This window comes from Vicia villosa, linkage group LG1, assembly GCF_029867415.1.
Source record: "Vicia villosa cultivar HV-30 ecotype Madison, WI linkage group LG1, Vvil1.0, whole genome shotgun sequence".
Lineage (NCBI taxonomy): Eukaryota > Viridiplantae > Streptophyta > Magnoliopsida > Fabales > Fabaceae > Vicia > Vicia villosa.
Genome location: NC_081180.1, coordinates 139,129,497 through 139,149,535, shown reverse-complemented (window position 1 = coordinate 139,149,535; position 20,039 = coordinate 139,129,497).

Genomic DNA, 20,039 nt, shown 5'->3' with positions numbered 1-20,039 from the left:
TAACGTTCATGGACTATCTTACCTGTTCCAAACTTACCACATGCTGTCCTCAGAAGACGATGAGATGGTTGGAATAGATTGAAAGAGGCTGCTTCTAAGAAAACAAAAATTGTCTTTCTTGTGATATTTTTTGAACTTTGGAAACCCTATTCTTGGCTGCCCTCCCAATTTCGTCCCCCCCTTGTTCTCCATCACTTTTATAATATATATGAGTCTTTTTTTGGGTTTCTCTTTTTGGAAAATAATCAAGCAATTATTCACATGGAAATTGAAATAAGATTTTGTATAAAATCTTTCTATTTTAAAACACCATGCTATTCCATGCATTTTTCCATTTAATCTTGGCCCTTGGATCATATTTGGATTTATCTTGAATTAGTAAAAAGAATGATCATGATATAATTATTTTAAAGATTTTATTTGATTTTTTATTTGAAAATAAATGAATAAAATCAAATAAAAATAAAAATAAAATAATATTGCAAGAATAATTATATGGGACCAATGGACCTCTCTTGGGCTTATTACCATGTGGACAATTCAAAATTATAGGCCCACTACTAAGAAATTGGATTTTATTCACTTAGGGTTTCAAGCAAATTTCCGATTTTTGCCCAACTTGTGCAAGCTGTAACTCTTTCAATTTTTATCGCATGGACATGATCTGGGACTTTCTGGAAAGCCCAAAGAGTCCTCTAAATGACCTTTTTAGTTTCATCTCAATTGAAGCTTCCATGCTCAAGTTATGAGCTTTGACCCAAAAGGTGTTTTTATTGACCTTTTAAAAGGACCTGTGATGTTTTTGTCCATATCTCCTAAATGGTACCTTTCTTGATCTCGGGCCCAACATAAAAGTTGTAGAGGATGAAATTTCCTTGAGAATAGGCTTTGGGTTGGGGAATTTCTGACAAACCATGCGAGAGTTATGACCGGTCGAAGTTGCGTTGACTTTCTCCTTTTAAAAACCCTAATTCGAACCTTTGATTAGAAGAGAGTGACTTGAGTTTAGCCATTGAGCCTCGAACCCCTGAAGATGAAATGAGACGGCAAATTTTGGGGTATGACAACTGCCCCTGTTCAATCTTCTTAAACTTGAAGAGTTAGATAGGCACGTCTGTCTATCGTGATCTAAAGGTAGAAGATGATTGGACATTGAAATGCCCTGAAATTTGCATTTGTTTAGGAAAGAGTTATGCGGGGGATGGGCTTAAAGATGCCACCCAAGGTAAACACCATTTTCCAGCATGTGAAGCGAATGCTTTCGAAAAGAACCACGTGCTTTGATTGTAGTACGGCCTAAAAAGGCAACCTGAATTTTATGTAATGGTATGATGCATGCGATGTATGATGCAGTGAGCCTCTCAAAATAAATGAGAGCGATGTATGTATATGCATTATGTATGAATGAGATATGTTAATTGAATGATGCATGACTATTAGCTATGTTAGTTGTAGTATGTTAGTAATTCTGAAAAGAAGGATAAAACCTTTGCGTGTTATTGGTGATGTTTTGGAGAATATCACTGCCGAGGGACTAACGTGATAAACCCAATTGAGAAACCTTTTGAAAATTTTTGTTGTAAAATTCTTTGTAAAACCCCGTTTGCCTGGAAAAGATCCTAGAAGGGATGGAATACGTCTTAAAGAAGACTTCCTGGAAAGACTCCTGAAAAGGATGGAATATGTCTTAAAGAAGACTGCCTGGAAAGGTTCCTGAAAAGGAATGATAATATTCATTTGATTGTAGAATGACCACTATGTGGTTGAAATGTATTGATAACTCCGTGTAGAAAATCCTGATATGGGAAAATAAATCCCTGCACCAATAGGATCATTTGCCCTGGTTTGAAAAAATTTCACCTGCACCATTTGGATCATTTGTCCTGGCTCGGACAAATTTCACCTGCACCATTTGGATCATTTGCCCGGACTCAGACAAATTTCACCTGCACCATTAGGATCATTTGCCCTGGTTCGGCCAAATTTCACCTGCCCCATTAGAATTACCTGTCATAGTTCTGACAAGCTCACCTGCACCAATAGGAGTCACTTGCCCTGGTTCAGACAAGTTTACCTGCACCAATAGGAATCTCTTGTCCTGGTTCGGACAAGTTTACCTGCACCAATAGGAATCTCTTGTCCTGGTTCGGACAAGTTTACCTGCACCAATAGGAATTATTTGCTATAGTTCTAGCAAACTTACCTGCACCAATAGACTTACCTGCCATGGTTCTGACAAGCATACCTGCATAAGAAGAGATCATTTGTTTGGAGACTCACGACTCGAGGGTCGGAGAATAAACCAGTCACAAAACGAGGGTTGGACACTCACGACACGAGGGTCTGGAAAATACACCTATCACAACACGAGGGTTGGAAGCTCACGACTCGAGGGTCGGAAGACTTTTTGTAGTATGCGAATGCACTAGATGATATGCGTATGCTAATGCGTATGTATGTATGTTGATGCTGATGAACAACAAGGTTGCTATCATCGGTAAGGTTACCGGGAAACGTCAATCAGGTGATTGGAAATAAACCAACAGTAAGGTTTCTGTCATTGGTAAAGTTACCGAAAAGCATCAATCAGGTGATTCGGATGAATATCTCAGTAAGGTTACTGGCATCGGTAAGGTTACTGGGAAGCAGGTGGGCAATGTAGCTTAGCACCAGAGTTTTGAATTGGATGTCTTGATGTATGAGATAATGCTTATGCTCATGCATATGTTGATTAATATAATGAGTGTAACAAAGCAATGTCTTCTATAAGACTACCTGAAAAGGTCTCCGGAATGGATGTGAGTATTTGTCTTAAAGAAGACTACCTGAAAAGGGTCTTAGCAAAGAATGAGGGATGTCTTTAAAGACGACTACCTGAAAAGGTTAAAAGATGTCTTAAGAAGGACTACCTAAAAAGGTTCTTAACAAGGATAGAAATTTGTCTTAAAGAAGACCACCTGGAGAGGTTCCTAGAAAGGATCGTAAGATTTGTCTTAAACAAGACTACCTGAACAGGTTGGAAGATGTCTTAAAAAGACTACCTAAAGAGGTTCTTGGAAATGACAATGATTGTCTTAGAGAAAACTACCTAGAAAGGATCTTAGAACAGTAATGTCTTAAAAAGACTACCGGAAGAGGTTCCTAGAAAGGACCGTAGGATTTGTCTTAAAGAAGACTACCTAAAAAGGTGTGGTGTAATGTATCGACCAATGTATGTAATGCATGATTTATAAGTATTTGCATGATGCCCCAATGATAGGTTGTTGATAACCAAAGCGTATATAGCTCGCTGGAGTTGCAGGTTTGTTTGATAAGGTGGGGTGTGATGCTAGCGCGATTCCCCGATACCTGTTTTTGAAGACCGTAGTTAGGAGAAAGATCTGTAAAGTGTGGGAACACCTTTTTCTTTTGTTGTGCGCCTTGCCCCAGTTTGCCCCTTTGAATTACTCCATGCCTTTAACCCTTTGAGGTTCTCCACGCCTTTAACCTTGGAATTGTTTACCTTATGGGTTTTATATCCAATGCCCCAATGTTTAGTGGAAAAAGATGCTTGTGATCTCCCAGCCACGAAGGAAGTGCCCCTGAGAAATAACTTTGTCGTATGCTTCGACGTTTAGATTGAAGGGTATGCCCCTGATATCCAAGATACGGAGGTTTATCCATAGTGTGCTATCCTTTTGAATTTAAACTCTTCCCATGTTTGACATGACCCTGATTGAGATTTCTTCGAGATGTGACCCAGGTCGATTGGACCTTAGGAAGAATGCCCCTAGTTAATAGGATCTCTGATTGTATGCCCCTGTAATCCTTGAAAGTTTGCCCCTGTTTAGGAGAACCCCCTAGATGTGGTTCCCCCCATTCCAGAGTCTTTATTAGAAAGGTTCACCTTTGATTAACCCTGTTATACCCCAAAATTTGCCCGCATCTTTTTTCAAGAAAACTTCAATCTAAAAATTAAGAGTTTCATATAATCTTGGATTTTCATATCCTGATTTATGAATACTTGGTTTTTAGAATTTTTCTTATACGGTATTTTGGCTCGCTGTTGAATTTATTCTTACGCAAACGCCAATTACTGTTTATTACTTCACATACGCTATTTATTTGATATTTATTTACAGATAAATAGTACTGACGCAATTGGTACAGAGTTAAATCTTTTGCAGGCGCATAGTTCGGGGATTCAGACTGTACTGGTAACAAGAGAACAAGTTTTTGAGACCTCAAATGGATTTCATGGACCTCCATATATCTCAAAGTACCACCATACAAATTTTCAAACTTCAGTTCACTCAGACGCACAGTCAGCAGCTCAAACAGTTAACAGACGACCCGTTTGACCAAAAAAGTCAACAGACAGTCAAAAATAAAATTTTTTGTCAACATCCATATTTTGTCAAAGGATTCATAATTTGATCATTGGTTGATCATAATTCATCAAGGAAAGATCCAAAATCAACAAAACCCTAAGTTTCAAAATTAGGGTTTTCTCCTAAAAAGTCAACTGAACTTTGACTGGTCATAACTCTCTCATCCTTCATCCAGAAAATTCAAACCAAAGCTCATGTTGAAGGAAATTCAATTATCTTTCAAATTCAATTGGTCCCATGGTCATTAGATTCACCATTTGAAAATTATGAATCAAGACATTACAGGTCATTTTCAAAGTCAACAAAAAGTCACTTTTTTCAAAAGGATACACAAGGAGCATGGAAAATCATTTTGACATGAGACCAAAGACATTGGTTAGAGGACTCTTTGAGGTTTCCAAAAAGTACAAGATCTCCTTCATATGATAAAAGTTGAAGGATTTATGCCTTGTTGAAGTTGACCATTTTTTGGGAAAATGCATGAAATCAACATTGATCAAAAATGTGTTTTTTCCAAATGGGGCCTAATTTCCATAATCCAAACATGTTTCCCATAATGAGAAGGGCCTCCCACGACCAAGACAAAGCCCACATCATTTTTGTTCCTTTTTTGGTTTAATTTTATCATACTTAAGATTAAATTAAAAAAGGAAATGGAAGGATAATATGTAGCTTAGTTTCTAAGCATGACTCATCAAAGATTATTCAATATTCTGCAGCCAAGGAAGTACAGCAGAAGAGGTGTGGAAAATTCAAGCTATGGTGGCTTGAATTCAAAGCTACATATATTTAAAAATTCAAAAATTCAACAAAAGCACTTAATGCTTTTAGCTTAGTTTCTAAGCACTTACTTGCTTATATAAGGGCTATCACACTTTAGTAATAGAAGAGACACGAATTCAGAACCTAAGCCTTGCTTGTAACATACTTGTATCAACTTGAATTTTTCAAAGAAATCTAAAATTCGAATTTTAATTTCTAGCTTGTTTCAGTTCAAACTAAACACTCAAATACAATCCTCAAGCATCATTGAATATATTCCAATCAGTTTCAAGCCTTGGAACACTCAGAATCGTCCACTAGACCTCACGGTTTGCTCGAACTAAAACTTACAAAAATCTCATCACACATGCATATTTAACAAGATGTAGACTCATATTTAAGTTTAGTTTGGGGTTCTGATCATTTCTGGATAGGTAATTGAAGTTTGGTTGCATATACACGAAGAAACCATTCTAGGGTTTGTGAACTCAATTTTAGGGCTTTTCGTTAGAAGCAAAATTAATGGCATATTCGAACTCAGTGAATCAAGCCAAATCGAATGGACATGTCGCGCCAAATTTCTATTCATGTTTACCCCTATTCGCTATTTTGCAGGTTTAGAACTCATCTATTACAGCGCTTTTCTCATAAAAACGCTGTTAAATGTGTTGGCGAGAGGTTGAAGATGATGAGGTGTCCTCACCTCATTGGACAGAGCGCGCGCGTGTTTTTTTTAAATAACTTGTGATTCTGTGTTTTGCAGGTTTTGTACACCTCGTGTTCCTCAAAATCTGAACCATCAGATCATGCCAGCTGTTTATCCAATGCACTAAGACACACCAGTCCATGGTATAGACTTTAAGCCAGTCACACATGATCATTGTTTATATATTTTCTATTTTTATTTAATTTTCTTTATAAAATTATTTTAAAATAGTTCTAAAAATCCAAAAAATGCACAAAAAATATTTTTAAGTTGATAAAAATATTTACTGATATAAAAATATTTTATTTTTCTTCATAATTTAAATATTTTGTATAATTAATTAGATAATATGTATATATTTATCTTTTAATTATTTTAACCAATCAAAAAATCATAAAAAATTTAACCTGCAGAGGCAATACAAGGGGCCATGGTGTGCTATGGGTGACTTTAATAATGTGGCTAATGCAAATGGTAGGATTGGTGGTAAAATGGTGGTAGAAACTGAATATGTGGATTACAATGAGATGCTTAATACCACAGGGCTGTGTGAAATGGATAGTAAAGGTGATTTCTTCACTTGGTCAAATAAGCAAAGTGGGAATCCAATATATTCAAGAATTGATAGGGTCATTGCAAATGTGGAATGGCTGCAGGCTAATGATAATTTCCAGCTGAATGTGCTCTCTCCTCATATTTCAGATCACTCTCTCTTACATTTGAGTGATCCCACTAGGCCTAAACAGAATAGGAGACTAGATTCAGCAACTCTTGGACTGCTATTGAAGGTTTTCATGATGTGGTAAAGGCTAACTGGATTAAGCCTATAGCTGGGAGACCAATGGAGATTTTGTGGAAGAAACTAGCTAGACTACAACCTGTTCTTAGAAGATTAAACAAACCTGTGTCTGATATACAAATGAAGATTGCAGAAGCCAGAAGTAAACTTGATCAAGCTCATCAGGATCTCAGAAATCACCAAATGGATGCTCACATTATGGAGAGGGTCAAAACTTGCACTGAAGAGCTAATAAGATGGAATGATATGGAGGCTACCAGTCTGATGCAAAGAACAAAGCTGAACTGGATAAAACTAGGGGATGAGAATAATACCTATTTTCAGGCTTATTTGAAGGCTAGAGCAAATAATAAAAGCATTCAGTATCTTCAAAGAGAGGATGGGAGTATTGTAACATCTCAAGAGGGTATTGAAGCTGAGTTTATGAGGCTTTATGGCAATCTGATGGGTAGGGCTAATGAGACTATTCAACACATTGACATTGAGGCAATGAGAAGGGGCAAACAACTGAACACAGAACAGAGGGATTATTTGATTAGCAGGGTTACCAATGAAGAGATCAAAGAGGCTTTACAAGGTATAGGAGATCTGAAGTCACCAGGGGTGGATGGATATGGGGCAAGGTTCTTCAAAGATTGCTGGCACATTGTTCATGAAGATGTTACCTTGGCTATTCAGGAATTCTTCACTTATGGCAGGATTCTGAAGAATTTCACTAGAACTAGTGTAACCCTCATACCAAAGATCAAGGATGCTAAACTGGCTAAAGATTTCAGACCCATAGCAGGGTGTTCCACTGTGTATAAAATAATATCCAGGGTTTTGACTAGAAGATTAGGTAAGGTGCTACCTAGTATTATTAGTCTGAATCAAGCAGCCTTCATTAAAGGTCAAATGGTGCACAACCACATCATGATGGCTTTTGAGCTGATTAAAGGGTACACTAGGAAAGGAGGCCCACCTAACTGTATGATCCAGCTAGATCTGCAGAAAGCTTATGATATGGTAGACTGGAATGCTTTGGGTTCTGTTTTGCAAGAGTTAGGAATGCCCTCTATGTTTACACACTGGATCAAGACTGTTGTTCAGAATGTCTCTTATGAATTTAATGTTAATGGTCATATCACTGAGGCTATGCAGGCTAGGAGAGGGTTGAGGCAAGGAGATCCAATCTCCCCTCTTCTCTTTGTCTTAATGATGGAGTACTTTGATAGACTCTTGAAGAAAATGGCAGCCAACTCTGATTTTAAGTTTCATTCAAAGTGTGAGAAAATTGGGTTAACTAACCTGACTTTTGCAGATGACATCTTGCTTTTCTGTAGAGGGGATGCAAACTCTGTGCAAAGGATGCTCAAGGTAGTTAAGGATTTTTCTAACTCCACAGGATTGATTTTGAGCCCTAGTAAGTGTAATATTTTCTGTGGTGGCATGACTGTTGAGATGAAAGAGAGCATAGTGCAGCTTACAGGCTTTACTGAAGGCCAGCTCCCTATGAAGTATCTTGGAGTGCCCATTACTAGTAAAAGGCTAAGTATAAATCATTACTTACCCTTGATAGATAAGATAATGCATAGAATTACTCATTGGACTGCAAAGCTGCTTAGTTACTCTGGCAGAATATTACTTGTTAGAAGTGTGCTTATGGCCATCACTCAATACTGGATGCAGTGTCTGCCTTTGCCTCAATATGTGATCAATAAAATAGAATCTATGTGCAGAACTTTTGTTTGGACAGGTAATATTGCTGCAAGCAGGAAGAGTCCCATTGCATGGAAAACTATCTGCAAGTCTAAAGCACAGGGTGGTTTAGGGATGATCAACCTCACACTTTGGAACAAAATAACAATGCTCAAATGTTTGTGGAATATTTGCAGGAAATCTGATAATATGTGGGTCAAATGGGTCCATATATACAACTTGAAGGGGCAGGATGTAATGGCAGCTAAGATTACTCAGAATTGCTCGTGGGTGATGAAGAGGATCTTAGATTTAAGGGTGGTAACTCAGCATCATCTCCAGATTTGGACTAAGACTTTACACCAACAAAAATTCAGCATGCGTATGCTTTATGATGGTATGATTGAAGAGTCCCCAACTGTGGAATGGAGGTGGCTGTTCCAGAGGAATGTGGCAAGGCCTAGGGCTCGGTTTATTACTTGGCTTCTATGTCATGGAAAATTAGCTACAAAAGATAGACTTCACCGTTTCAATATGATTATGAACACTGAGTGCAGCATCTGTCAGGTAACAGAAGAGACTATCTCCCATCTGTTCTTTGAATGCAATGATAATGGTACAGTGTGGACTCAGGTTCTTTCTTGGCTTGGTATAGTTCATCAACCTCTCCCTTGGGGGGATGTACTGAGGTGGGTTATTCGTGAGGTAACTAGGAAGGGATGGAGAGCTTGTCTGCTCAAATTAGCTTTCACTGAGACTGTGTATGGGATTTGGCAAAGGAGAAATTCCATTGTTTTTAAACATACGACAAATAGAGATATCTTACAAAGTATTTTAGATATTATTGTGTATAGGGGCTGGCAATACAAAAAGACTAGGAAACATATAGCTCTTTTGATGTTATAGGTGGTATGATGGGTTGGATCTTGAATCACCCTTTGTATTAAACTGTTTTTTGATAGTAATATATTCTTATTTGCTTCAAAAAAAAAAAAATATAGTTTATATATGATAGGCTAATTTTTTACATATATAGAATAGTTTTATCTTTAAGTTTTAATTATTTGTGTAATTATTTATATAATTATATGATTATTTAACTTAATAATTTCAAAATCAAATTCAAAAATTCCAAAAAAAATAGTTTTGTTTTAAAATTAATTAATAAGCATTATGAACATATTTTAAACTTAATTTTTAGGTTTAAATTTTATTTCCATCTTTTTCTCATTTTAATTAAATTAATCATGCATTAATTCTAATTAAAATCAATCATCAAAAAATCCAAAAATATTTCTTTTATTTTCTTGCAATTTAAATTCCTAGATCAAGTGTATAGGTTGTCAAATTCATGTAAATAGCGTAGTTTACATTCCTGCAAAATCGATGTAATAACGTAGATTTACTTTCCGCATTTTACATTTCTGCATTTAAATTTCAGTACATATAAAACTACATGTATGCCAAAGATAAAATTGAATCGTTAGATCACTAACTTCAAAGATAAAATATCTGAATCAAAACACAATCGCACTTGCACCTCTTAGGGTAATCCCTCTTTTACTCTTTTCAAAATCAAAATCAAATTCTATTGTTTCAAATGCAAAATCGAACTTTCGTTTACATCCGGTAAAAGGATAGTTTTTTAAAGGAAATAGGAAAAGACCTTATAACTTAGGGTAGACCTCCTAATTTGCTTGCTCAGATCAAAACAAACAAATCTCTCATATATCATTATTTTTCAAAATAAAACTTTCAAAAAGACAATACTTTGTATATATCCAAACGAGGATCATTACGAAGTTAACGTTCTTTTTTCAAAAACATCTTTTGAAAGATAAAAAACACTTTGTATACATCCGCACAAGGATCATTACAAAGTCAATTTACAAAGGTATTTGAAACCACATACAAGCATTTCAAGGCAATAAAAAAGTGATTCAAAAGAAGTGAGCTAAGCAAATTAAAGAGCCCATGGATAACCATGGATACAAAGGGTGCTAATACCTTCCCTTTGTATAACCTACCCCCTTACCCAGAATTTCTTAAAGGTCTTTTTCTGTTTCTTTTATAAACCTTTCCTTAATTGGATAAAATAAAAGTCGGTGGCGACTCTCTGATTTTCAAAAACACAAAAGCAGAAAGAAAAGAGTCAGTTCGCGTATCTCTCCGCGAAAGGTACGGTAAAAAACCGAGTGCATGACAGAACTGGCGACTCTGCTGGGGACTTACTTTCTAAAAAACAAAATGTTTTCAAAAGGGGTTACCTTTAGAGTTTAGATCACTTCGATGTTTTCAATTGCTTGACTTGATTGCTCTATTTTTCAAAAGGTTTGTTTGCGTATTTTGCTTGTGTGAAAGATTCTAACCCGAATCTCGAGATACCTTAAGTATGTGACAATAGACCAAGGAAACTGTACGGCATGTACCGATACGGTTGATCTGGTAGTCACCGTTAGTGCGATACTTTGGTTTATACTGATGTCCCTTGATAACGATCAAGGAGTATATTAGGCTTCCGAAATGTCATTAAACACTAATTTGTCTTAGAACCTTTTAGTTGAACTTGACTTGTGGCCTATTAAGTGGCTAGCTTTGAAATTGATCGAAGTTAGTTATCCTCGAGGAATATTTTTGATCGGCCGTCCGAGCGCCGTATTGAGATGTTGTCTCCAAGGATCATAGAACCTGAATACTATTCTAGGACAGGTTTTAACCAACTCAACTTCAGTGGGGAGGGTATCACGTATGAACTTCATGCAAGCCTTTAAACTTAAGGCTATTGTTTGATTTGTTTTTGTGTGCCACATGTTTGACATCATAACATCATAAGTCATAAGCATATCATTTTCTCACTAACCATTTCAAGGATCAAAGAGTTTACCTTTGTTTTGTTATTGCAGGTAATGGCTCCCGCTACCAGAGATTACATCCGAATCAACATCTCAACAGTGCCATCTGAACTAAAGGACTTAATATCAGAGTTTCCCAGGAATGATCAATTCACCGAAAAGCACGGTCACCTACTCCATTTGGTTACCTCAAAATTTGAAGAAGACATGATACAGGTCCTGTTCCAGTTCTTTGATCCCGAACATCATTGTTTTACATTTCCTGATTACCAGTTAATACCCACCTTGGAAGAGTTTTCTGAACTAATTGGATTACCTGTTCGAGATCAATTACCTTTCACTGGTTTAGAAAGGATTCCAAAACCTGAAATCATTGCTGCTGCCTTACATTTGCGAAAGTCAGAAATCGAGTCCAATTGGGAAACAAAGAGTGGAATCCAGGGTTTGCTTGCTAAGTTCTTATTGGAAAAGGCTCGATTACTACTTAAAAACAAAAGTTACCCAGCTTTTGAGGAGGTTGTGGCTCTTTTGATCTATGGGTTGGTTTTATTCCCTAATCCCGACCAGTTCATAAGTGTGCACATCATCAACCTTTTCTTAACCCGTAACCCGGTACCAACCTTGCTGGGAGACATTCTACATTCTCTACACACTCGTACCATGAAGAAACGAGGAACTCTCATGTGCTGTGTACCACTATTGGCTAGATGGTTTACATTTCATCTTCCCCGATCAGTGTTGAGAAATGAACAAAGAATGCAATGGTCTCGCAGGATTATGTCTTTGTCTCATTCAGATATCCGGTGGAACAACTTCTTTCAAATAGACATTACTATCATTGATCATTGTGGAGAGTACCCTAATGTGCCACTACTTGGCATCAAGGGAGGCATCACTTACAATCCCTCTTTAGCTTTACGCCAATTCGGATATGCACGGAGAAACGGTCCTCATAACATGATTATCCGTGGCATTGTGTTTGATTACGGGGATGATTCACACAGACACCGACGAAGGTTCATACATGTGTGGGGCAGTGTCTATAGAATAGAAAGCCAAACTTTAGGGCAATGGAATTCTATTCCTATGGAACCTTACCTCAGATGGGTGCGTACTCATGCTCAGAAGTTCATCATGCCATGTCCCGCTATTCTACCTGTGACTATTGAGCCAGAAGTCGAAGGAGACGAACCTTTAGTTATTCTACATCCGGATATGCCAACTGACCTGGAAGAGTTGCAGAAATCTTGGGTTCAACTAAAAGAGGAAAGAGACACCTTCAAAGCACACTGTCAAGACTATGAGAGGAAAGTACTGGAGCTCACCGGATAACTCCAAGAAGAGCAGCAGATCAACACATTCCTGGGTGCAAAGAGAAAGCGTCCATGGGAGACCTGAGGGATCCTTCATTTTCTTTATTTTTGTTTTGTAAGCCCGAATGAGGCAAAATAAAAAAAAAGAGAAGAAAAAAAGAAATAAATTGTTTAACTAATAAATGTTTGTTTCTCCTTTGTTTTAACAAATATAAATTCTAAGATCCTTGACAACATTGCATATGCATTTCATTCATACATATTGCATAACAGGTTCACATGACGGATTTCTCATCTCCTCGCTGTTTATTTCAGTTAGAAGAGATGGAATCTGAAACAAGCATCAAGAATCTCGAAGCACAGAATGCCCAAGTTCAGGTAGCAATTCTGGAACTAGCAAAGGGGCAACAAGAACTGAAGGCCCTGATGATCAAGAAGAAAAAGAAGCCCAAAGGATCTGTGGGCTTGAGTCACCTGAAAAGGAAGATCAAAATCCCAGTCAAAAAGTCCAAAAAGCCACCGATCCCTGAAATAGTCGGTGATGGTGAACAAAGAGATAATCATAGCAACCAGGGTTCTGCCAAACCCTCTCTCTCTTCTAATGAAGAAGATTATCATTCTGGAGATGAACAGGATGATGACAAATACCAGCAGTTGGAAGAACGCATGAAAGCTATGGAGATACAAAAAATACCTGGTTTAGATTTCGATGATCTGGGACTCGTCTCAGATGTTGTTATCCCTCCAAAGTTCAAAGTTCCTGTCTTTGCAAAATATGATGGAGTTTCCTGCCCAAAGCTACATCTGAGGTCCTATGTAAGGAAGATACAACCTCATACAACAGATAACAAATTGTGGATTCACTTCTTCCAAGAAAGTCTGTCGGGTACACAACTCGAGTGGTACTACCAACTAGAAAGTACAAAAGTTTATACTTGGGAAGATTTAGCTGCTGCTTTTTACAAACAGTATCAATACAATGCTGACCTTGCACCAACCCGTACTCAACTAAGGGGCATGTCCATGGCACCAAAAGAAAGTTTCAAAGAATATGCGCAAAAGTGGAGAGATCTGGCTGGAGGGGTTCAACCACCCTTATCTGATCGCGAGCTGGTCGACATATTCATGGGCACTTTAACTGGCCCTTTCTATAGCCATTTGCTGGGAAGCTCATCATCAGGTTTCACTGACCTGATATTGACTGGAGAGCGTGTCGAAAGCGGCATTCAAAATGGAAAAATTCAAATAGGCTCTTCCTCTGGTACTACAAAAAGGCCCATCAGTGGGAGAAATAAACTCAACATAATGCACAGTCTGAAAGGTCACAAAAATGAGCATCACCAATCTGTAGGGGCAGTTCTGATCTCCGCATCTGCGCCTCAAAAAGATCAACCGCCAAAATATACGCGTCGACCAGATGCACCAAGAAGAAATTTCACCAGAATCAATATGCCAATCTCTCAAGCATTGCAGCATTTGTTAAAAGCAGATCTGATCACGTTGAAAGACCCTCCAAAGAATGTCAACACTTCCTCTCCGAGTTATCGCCCCGATGCAACATGTGCGTATCACTCTAACTATCTAGGACATGACGCAGATCATTGTTGGGCCCTGAAAAATAAAATACAAGACATGATAGATGCTGGGGAAATTGAGTTCGATCCTCCAGAGACTCCAAATGTCATCACGGCACCTATGCCGAAGCACGACAAGACCGTCAATGCTATCATAGACACTGTTTACATCTATGATGTGAGGGAATTGTCAACTCCGCTCCTTGAAGTCAAAGGAAAGCTAATCCAAGCTGGTTACTTTCCAGGTTGCGACCCTGATTGCTTTTATTGCACACACCTACCCAATGGTTGTTAAAATCTGAGAATGGGAATTCAAAAGTGGATGGATCGCCGTATCATTATGTTTGAGAGGCTACCTTCCATGGACGTTTTATGTGAAGTCTTTTCAAACGGCATGTGAATAGAGGATGTCTCAATGGTTTCCAACATACCCTTGAAAATCCCTACCAAAGCTCCTTTCAAAATTTCTGCTACACCCAAAGTGGCATCGGTAATCATTACCAGTCCGACTCCATTTCCATACTCCTCAGACAAAGCTGTCCCGTGGAGTTATGACACTAATGTTTATGTCCATGGAGTTAAACAGGATACCTTGACCGAAGAGGCCATGAATTTTACTACTCCAACTGTTGATAATATTGTGGGTACCAGTAAGATTACGAGAAGTGGAAGGATCTTTTCACCAGAAATTTCTCCAAATGTTGCTACTAATCTAGTCCAGGTCTCAGTTCCTAATCAAGATATCAACGCTCGAAGCAAAGAGCCACAAGTTGAACCAGTTCAAATACCGGTGGAAGTCACTGTTGAGGATCCATCAAAGCAAGAAATAGAGGAAATATTGAAAATCATCTGCAAGAGTGATTACAATATTGTCGAACAACTGGGGCACACTGCTTCAAAAATCTCAATGTTGTCTCTGCTAAAGTATTTAGAAGCTCATGCCAAAGCCCTGATGAAGTTCCTGAAAGCTGCACATGTACCACAAGAGATTTCAATCGATCAATTTGAAAATTGTGTTGCCAGTCTAACAGTAAATAATGGCCTCGGTTTCTCTGATGTTGATCTAACCCCTGCTGGAAAGAATCACAATAAAGCCCTACACATCTCCATTGAATGTAATGGCACCACTCTATCTCATGTGCTGGTAGATAACGGTTCTTCTTTGAACGTGTTACCAAAAGCAGTACTAGAAAAGCTTGACTTCGAAGGAATTATGTTACAACCAAGCGATGTTGTGGTAAGAGCCTTCGACGGGTCAACAAGAACAGTGTACGGAAAGGTGAATCTCCCAATCAGAGTGGGCTCTCATATCTTTGATTCTACCTTTTACGTAATGGAAATTCACCCAGCATATTCCTGTTTATTGGGACGCCCTTGGATACATGGGGCAAATGATGTAACTTCTACCCTACATCAGAAGTTGAAGTATCCAGTAAAAGGAAAGATTGTCACAGTTTATGGCGAAGAAGAATATGTGGTTAGCCACCTGAGTAACTCCAAGTATGTTGAGTTAGATGACGAATTCATCGAAACTCCCTGCCAATCTTTTGAGGTGGTCTCTCCAGATGTCTCTAATACCAAGCATATTTCTGCTACTCCAACTACAACTATGGCTTCTCTCAAAGATGCCAAAGCTGTGATCGAAAAAGGTGGTTGCACAGTATGGGGACAACTCCTCGATATACCTTACAAGTCCGACAAGCTAGGCCTGGGCTATGCTAATGGAAATCAAAAGAACGATCAAAGTCCTTGTTTTGGAGGGTTAATGTCACATTTCATCAGCCAAGGAGTAAACGCTATTGAAGACGATATCATTCAGCCATATCCAAATGAAGTTCCACCCCTTCCCATGGGAGTTTGGGATACTTTGGGAGAACCAAGCGGCGGGTATAATTTTCAGTATACCGCACCTCAGAGTTCTTTTATTGCTATGGAATACATTACCCCAACTGGATGGGGTGATCAATTTGAAAATGACAAAAGTTTCACAAGTTCCATCACTGAGCAATATCAAAATCCACCTAAAGAAGTTTGGGATACGCTAGGAGAGCCAAGTGGCAAATATGACTTTATGGTGAAATATTCCGCTCCTCCGAGCTCACAAGTCGCCATTGAAGACATTGTCCCAACTGGATGGGACGAACATTGCGAAGATAATTTCACTCTTGAAGAAGCCAGGGAAACACCAAATAACGAGGGTTATTTTCTGTCACAGTACACTACTCAGCAGAATGCACAAGTCTCTATCCAAGACGTCATCCCGACTGGATGGGACGGCCTTATCGAGTATCTCGCTCAACCAACAGAGATACCTCAACCTGGATCCTCGTATCCAACAGAGCATCTTACTTATCCCGAAAGATCACCAGCTCATTTCCCCACCAATGAAATCAATGTTGTGGAAAATGAAGAAGACAACTGCAACTGGAACAGCTAGATACTCCCTGCTCACAACAATGGATTGAACAACTAGGAAGCTGAGGATGTGATCTCCTTTGATCAGGAGTAAATGAAATTTCCTGTTTTCCGTTGTTTATATTGTTCAAAGATAAAAATGGTTCCTGTACTATCGAACCATGGACTTGAAAGCCGTGTGCCTTGCCCGAAGCACACTGGTCCTTTTATAAGGGTTTGTCATATCATGATCATGTTCATTCAATAAAATCATGGGACGTTTGCATATTCAAAATTTTGTGATCCTTTTTCTTTCTTTGCTTTATTCATTTTTCAAATAGCTATGTGTTCTTACACACACCCACATAAATAAATGCAGATTCACATTCACTCTGGATCCAGTTGATAACGATTCTGCTATTGCCAGTCATGACTTTGAAAATCCGATCTACCAAACTGAGGAAGAAAGTGAGGAAGATTGTGAAGTACCAAGAGAACTTGCAAGACTGCTAGAACAAGAAGAAAAGACTATACAGCCGCATGAAGAACCAATTGAGGTCATCAACTTAGGCAGCGACGGAGAAAAGAAAGAAGTCAAGATAGGGGCTGATCTAGAAAACAGTGTCAAGCAAAGACTGATTCAAATGTTACAAGACTACGTTGAGATATTCGCTTGGTCCTATGAAGATATGCCTGGCCTTGACACGGACATTGTGGTTCATCGCCTGCCGATTAAAGAAGGTAGCACTCCAGTTAAGCAGAAACTACGGAGAAGTAGGCCTGACATGTCCAAGAAAATCAAAGACGAGGTTGAGAAGCAATTCAATGCTGGCTTTCTGAAAGTTGTAAGTTATCCTCCTTGGATAGCTAACATCGTGCCTGTGCCTAAAAAAGACGGGAAGGTCAGGATGTGTGTAGACTACAGAGATCTGAATCGGGCAAGCCCCAAAGATGATTTCCCTTTACCTCACATCGATGTACTGGTTGACAATACCGCACAATGCAAGGTATTCTCCTTCATGGATGGATTCTCAGGGTACAATCAAATCAAGATGGCACCCGAAGACATGGAAAAAACAACCTTCACAACACCCTGGGGAACCTTTTGTTACAAAGTAATGCCCTTTGGTTTAAAGAATGCGGGAGCTACATATCAACGTGCAATGGTAGCTCTGTTCCATGATATGATTCATCAGGAAATAGAGGTGTATGTCGATGATATGATTGCAAAGTCCAACACCGAAGAAGAACATCTGGGTCATCTACACAAGCTGTTTGACAGACTCAAGAAATACAGGTTGCGACTAAATCTGAACAAGTGTACCTTTGGAGTAAGATCCGGCAAACTCTTAGGTTTCATCGTCAGCAGCAAAGGTATTGAGGTTGATCCTGCCAAGGTCAAAGCCATTCAAGAAATGCCTATACCCCGTACCGAGAAACAAGTCAGAGGATTCTTGGGACGTCTGAATTACATCGCCAGATTTATTGCCCATATGACTACTACTTGTGTACCGATCTTCAAACTGTTGAAGAAAGATCAAGTGGAAAGGTAGAATGACAAATGCCAATTAGCCTTTGATAAGATCAAAGAGTATCTCCAAAAACCACCAATCTTGTTGCCACCTGTGGAAGGAAGACCTCTGATAATGTACCTAACTGTGTTAGAAAACTCTATAGGGTGTGTACTGGGACAACATGACAAGTCCGGCTGAAAGGAGCATGCAATCTACTATCTTAGCAAAAAGTTTACCGATTGTGAAACCAGATACTCACTACTCGAGAAAACTTGCTGTGCCTTAGCATGGGCGGCTCGCAGACTAAGACAATATATGCTAAATCACACCACTTTCCTGATCTCCAAAATGGATCCTATCAAGTATGTGTTCGAAAAACCTGCTCTCTCTGGAAGAATAGCAAGATGGAAAATGATCTTAACAGAATACGACATCCAGTACACTTCACAAAAAGCAATCAAAGGAAGTGTGGTAGCTGATCATCTGGCTCATCAAGCAGTGGATGATTATCAAGCATTGAATTTTGACTTCCCAGATGAAGACATTATGCTAGTCACTGACTACGAACAACCAGGATAGGAAGAAGGACCCGAGCCAGGATCCCGATGGACTATGGTTTTTGATGGAGCTTCTAATGCACTTGGCAATGGCATCGGAGCTGTGATCATTTCCCCTGCAGGAGGTTATACACCATTCACTGCTAGATTATGCTTCAACTGTACTAACAATATAGCCGAGTACGAAGCATGTATTCTGGGTCTCAAAGCTGCAATTGATCTAAGAATCAAGTTCCTGGAGGTCTATGGAGACTCGGCGCTTGTGATTTATCAAGTCAAAGAGGAATGGGACACGAAGCACCCGAATCTAATTCCATACAAAGAATATGTGCTGAGTTTGATTCCTTACTTTAAAGAGATCACTTTTGAACATATCCCGCGTGAAGAAAATCAACTAGCTGATGCCTTAGCTACTATGTCATCCATGTTCAAGTTCAGGTGGGACAATGAGGCGCCAATGATCACCATTTATAGACAAGATGAACCAGCCTATTGCAATGAGATCGATGTCGAAGGAACGGAAGAAAAACCATGGTTCCATGAAGTAAAAAGATATCTCGAAGCTCAGGAGTACCCTGAAGGGGCATCCATTAACGACAGAAAGTTTCTAAGAAGATTTGCTACCAAATTCTTTCTAAGTAATGGAACCCTATACAAGCGCAACCATGACTCGACTTTGCTTCGTTGTTTAAACAAGAAAGAAGCAGAACAAATTATGGAAGACATACACGATGGTGCCTTTGGTACTCATTCAAGTGGACATACAATGGCTAAAAAGATTCTGAGAGCAGGTTATTATTGGTCTACCATGGAGACAGACTGCCATCGTCACTCCAGAACCTGTCACAAATGCCAGATATATGCCGACAAAGTACATGTACCTCCAGTCCCGCTAAACGTCCTGACGGCTCCTTGGCCTTTTGCAATGTGGGGTATTGATATGATTGGAGAAATCAAGCCTACTGCCTCCAACGGACATCGTTTTATACTGGTCGCTATCGATTACTTCACCAAATGGGTAGAAGCAGCTTCATTTGCTTCTGTCACCAAGAATGTTGTGGCCCGGTTTATCAAGCACAATCTCATTTGTCGGTATGGCATCCCTGAAAGGATCATCACAGACAATGGCACAAATCTAAACAACAGAATGATTACTGAACTCTGCACACAATTCCAGATCAAACATCATAATTCCTCTCCATATCGACCAAAGATGAATGGCGCAGTGGAAGCTACCAACAAGAATATCAAGAAAATCATACAAAAGATGACGGTAACCTACAAAGACTGGCACGAGATGTTACCTTTTGCTCTTCATGGTTATCGCACATTAGCGCGTACTTCAACAGGGGCAACTCCATTTTCCTTAGTCTATGGTATGGAGGCAGTTCTTCCAATTGAAATTCAGATTCCTTCCCTAAGGATTATGAAAGAAGCTGATCTAGACGAAGACGATTCGATTCAGACTCGGTTGGACCAGATAAACTTGATTGATGAGAAGAGGCTCGCAGCTATTTGTCA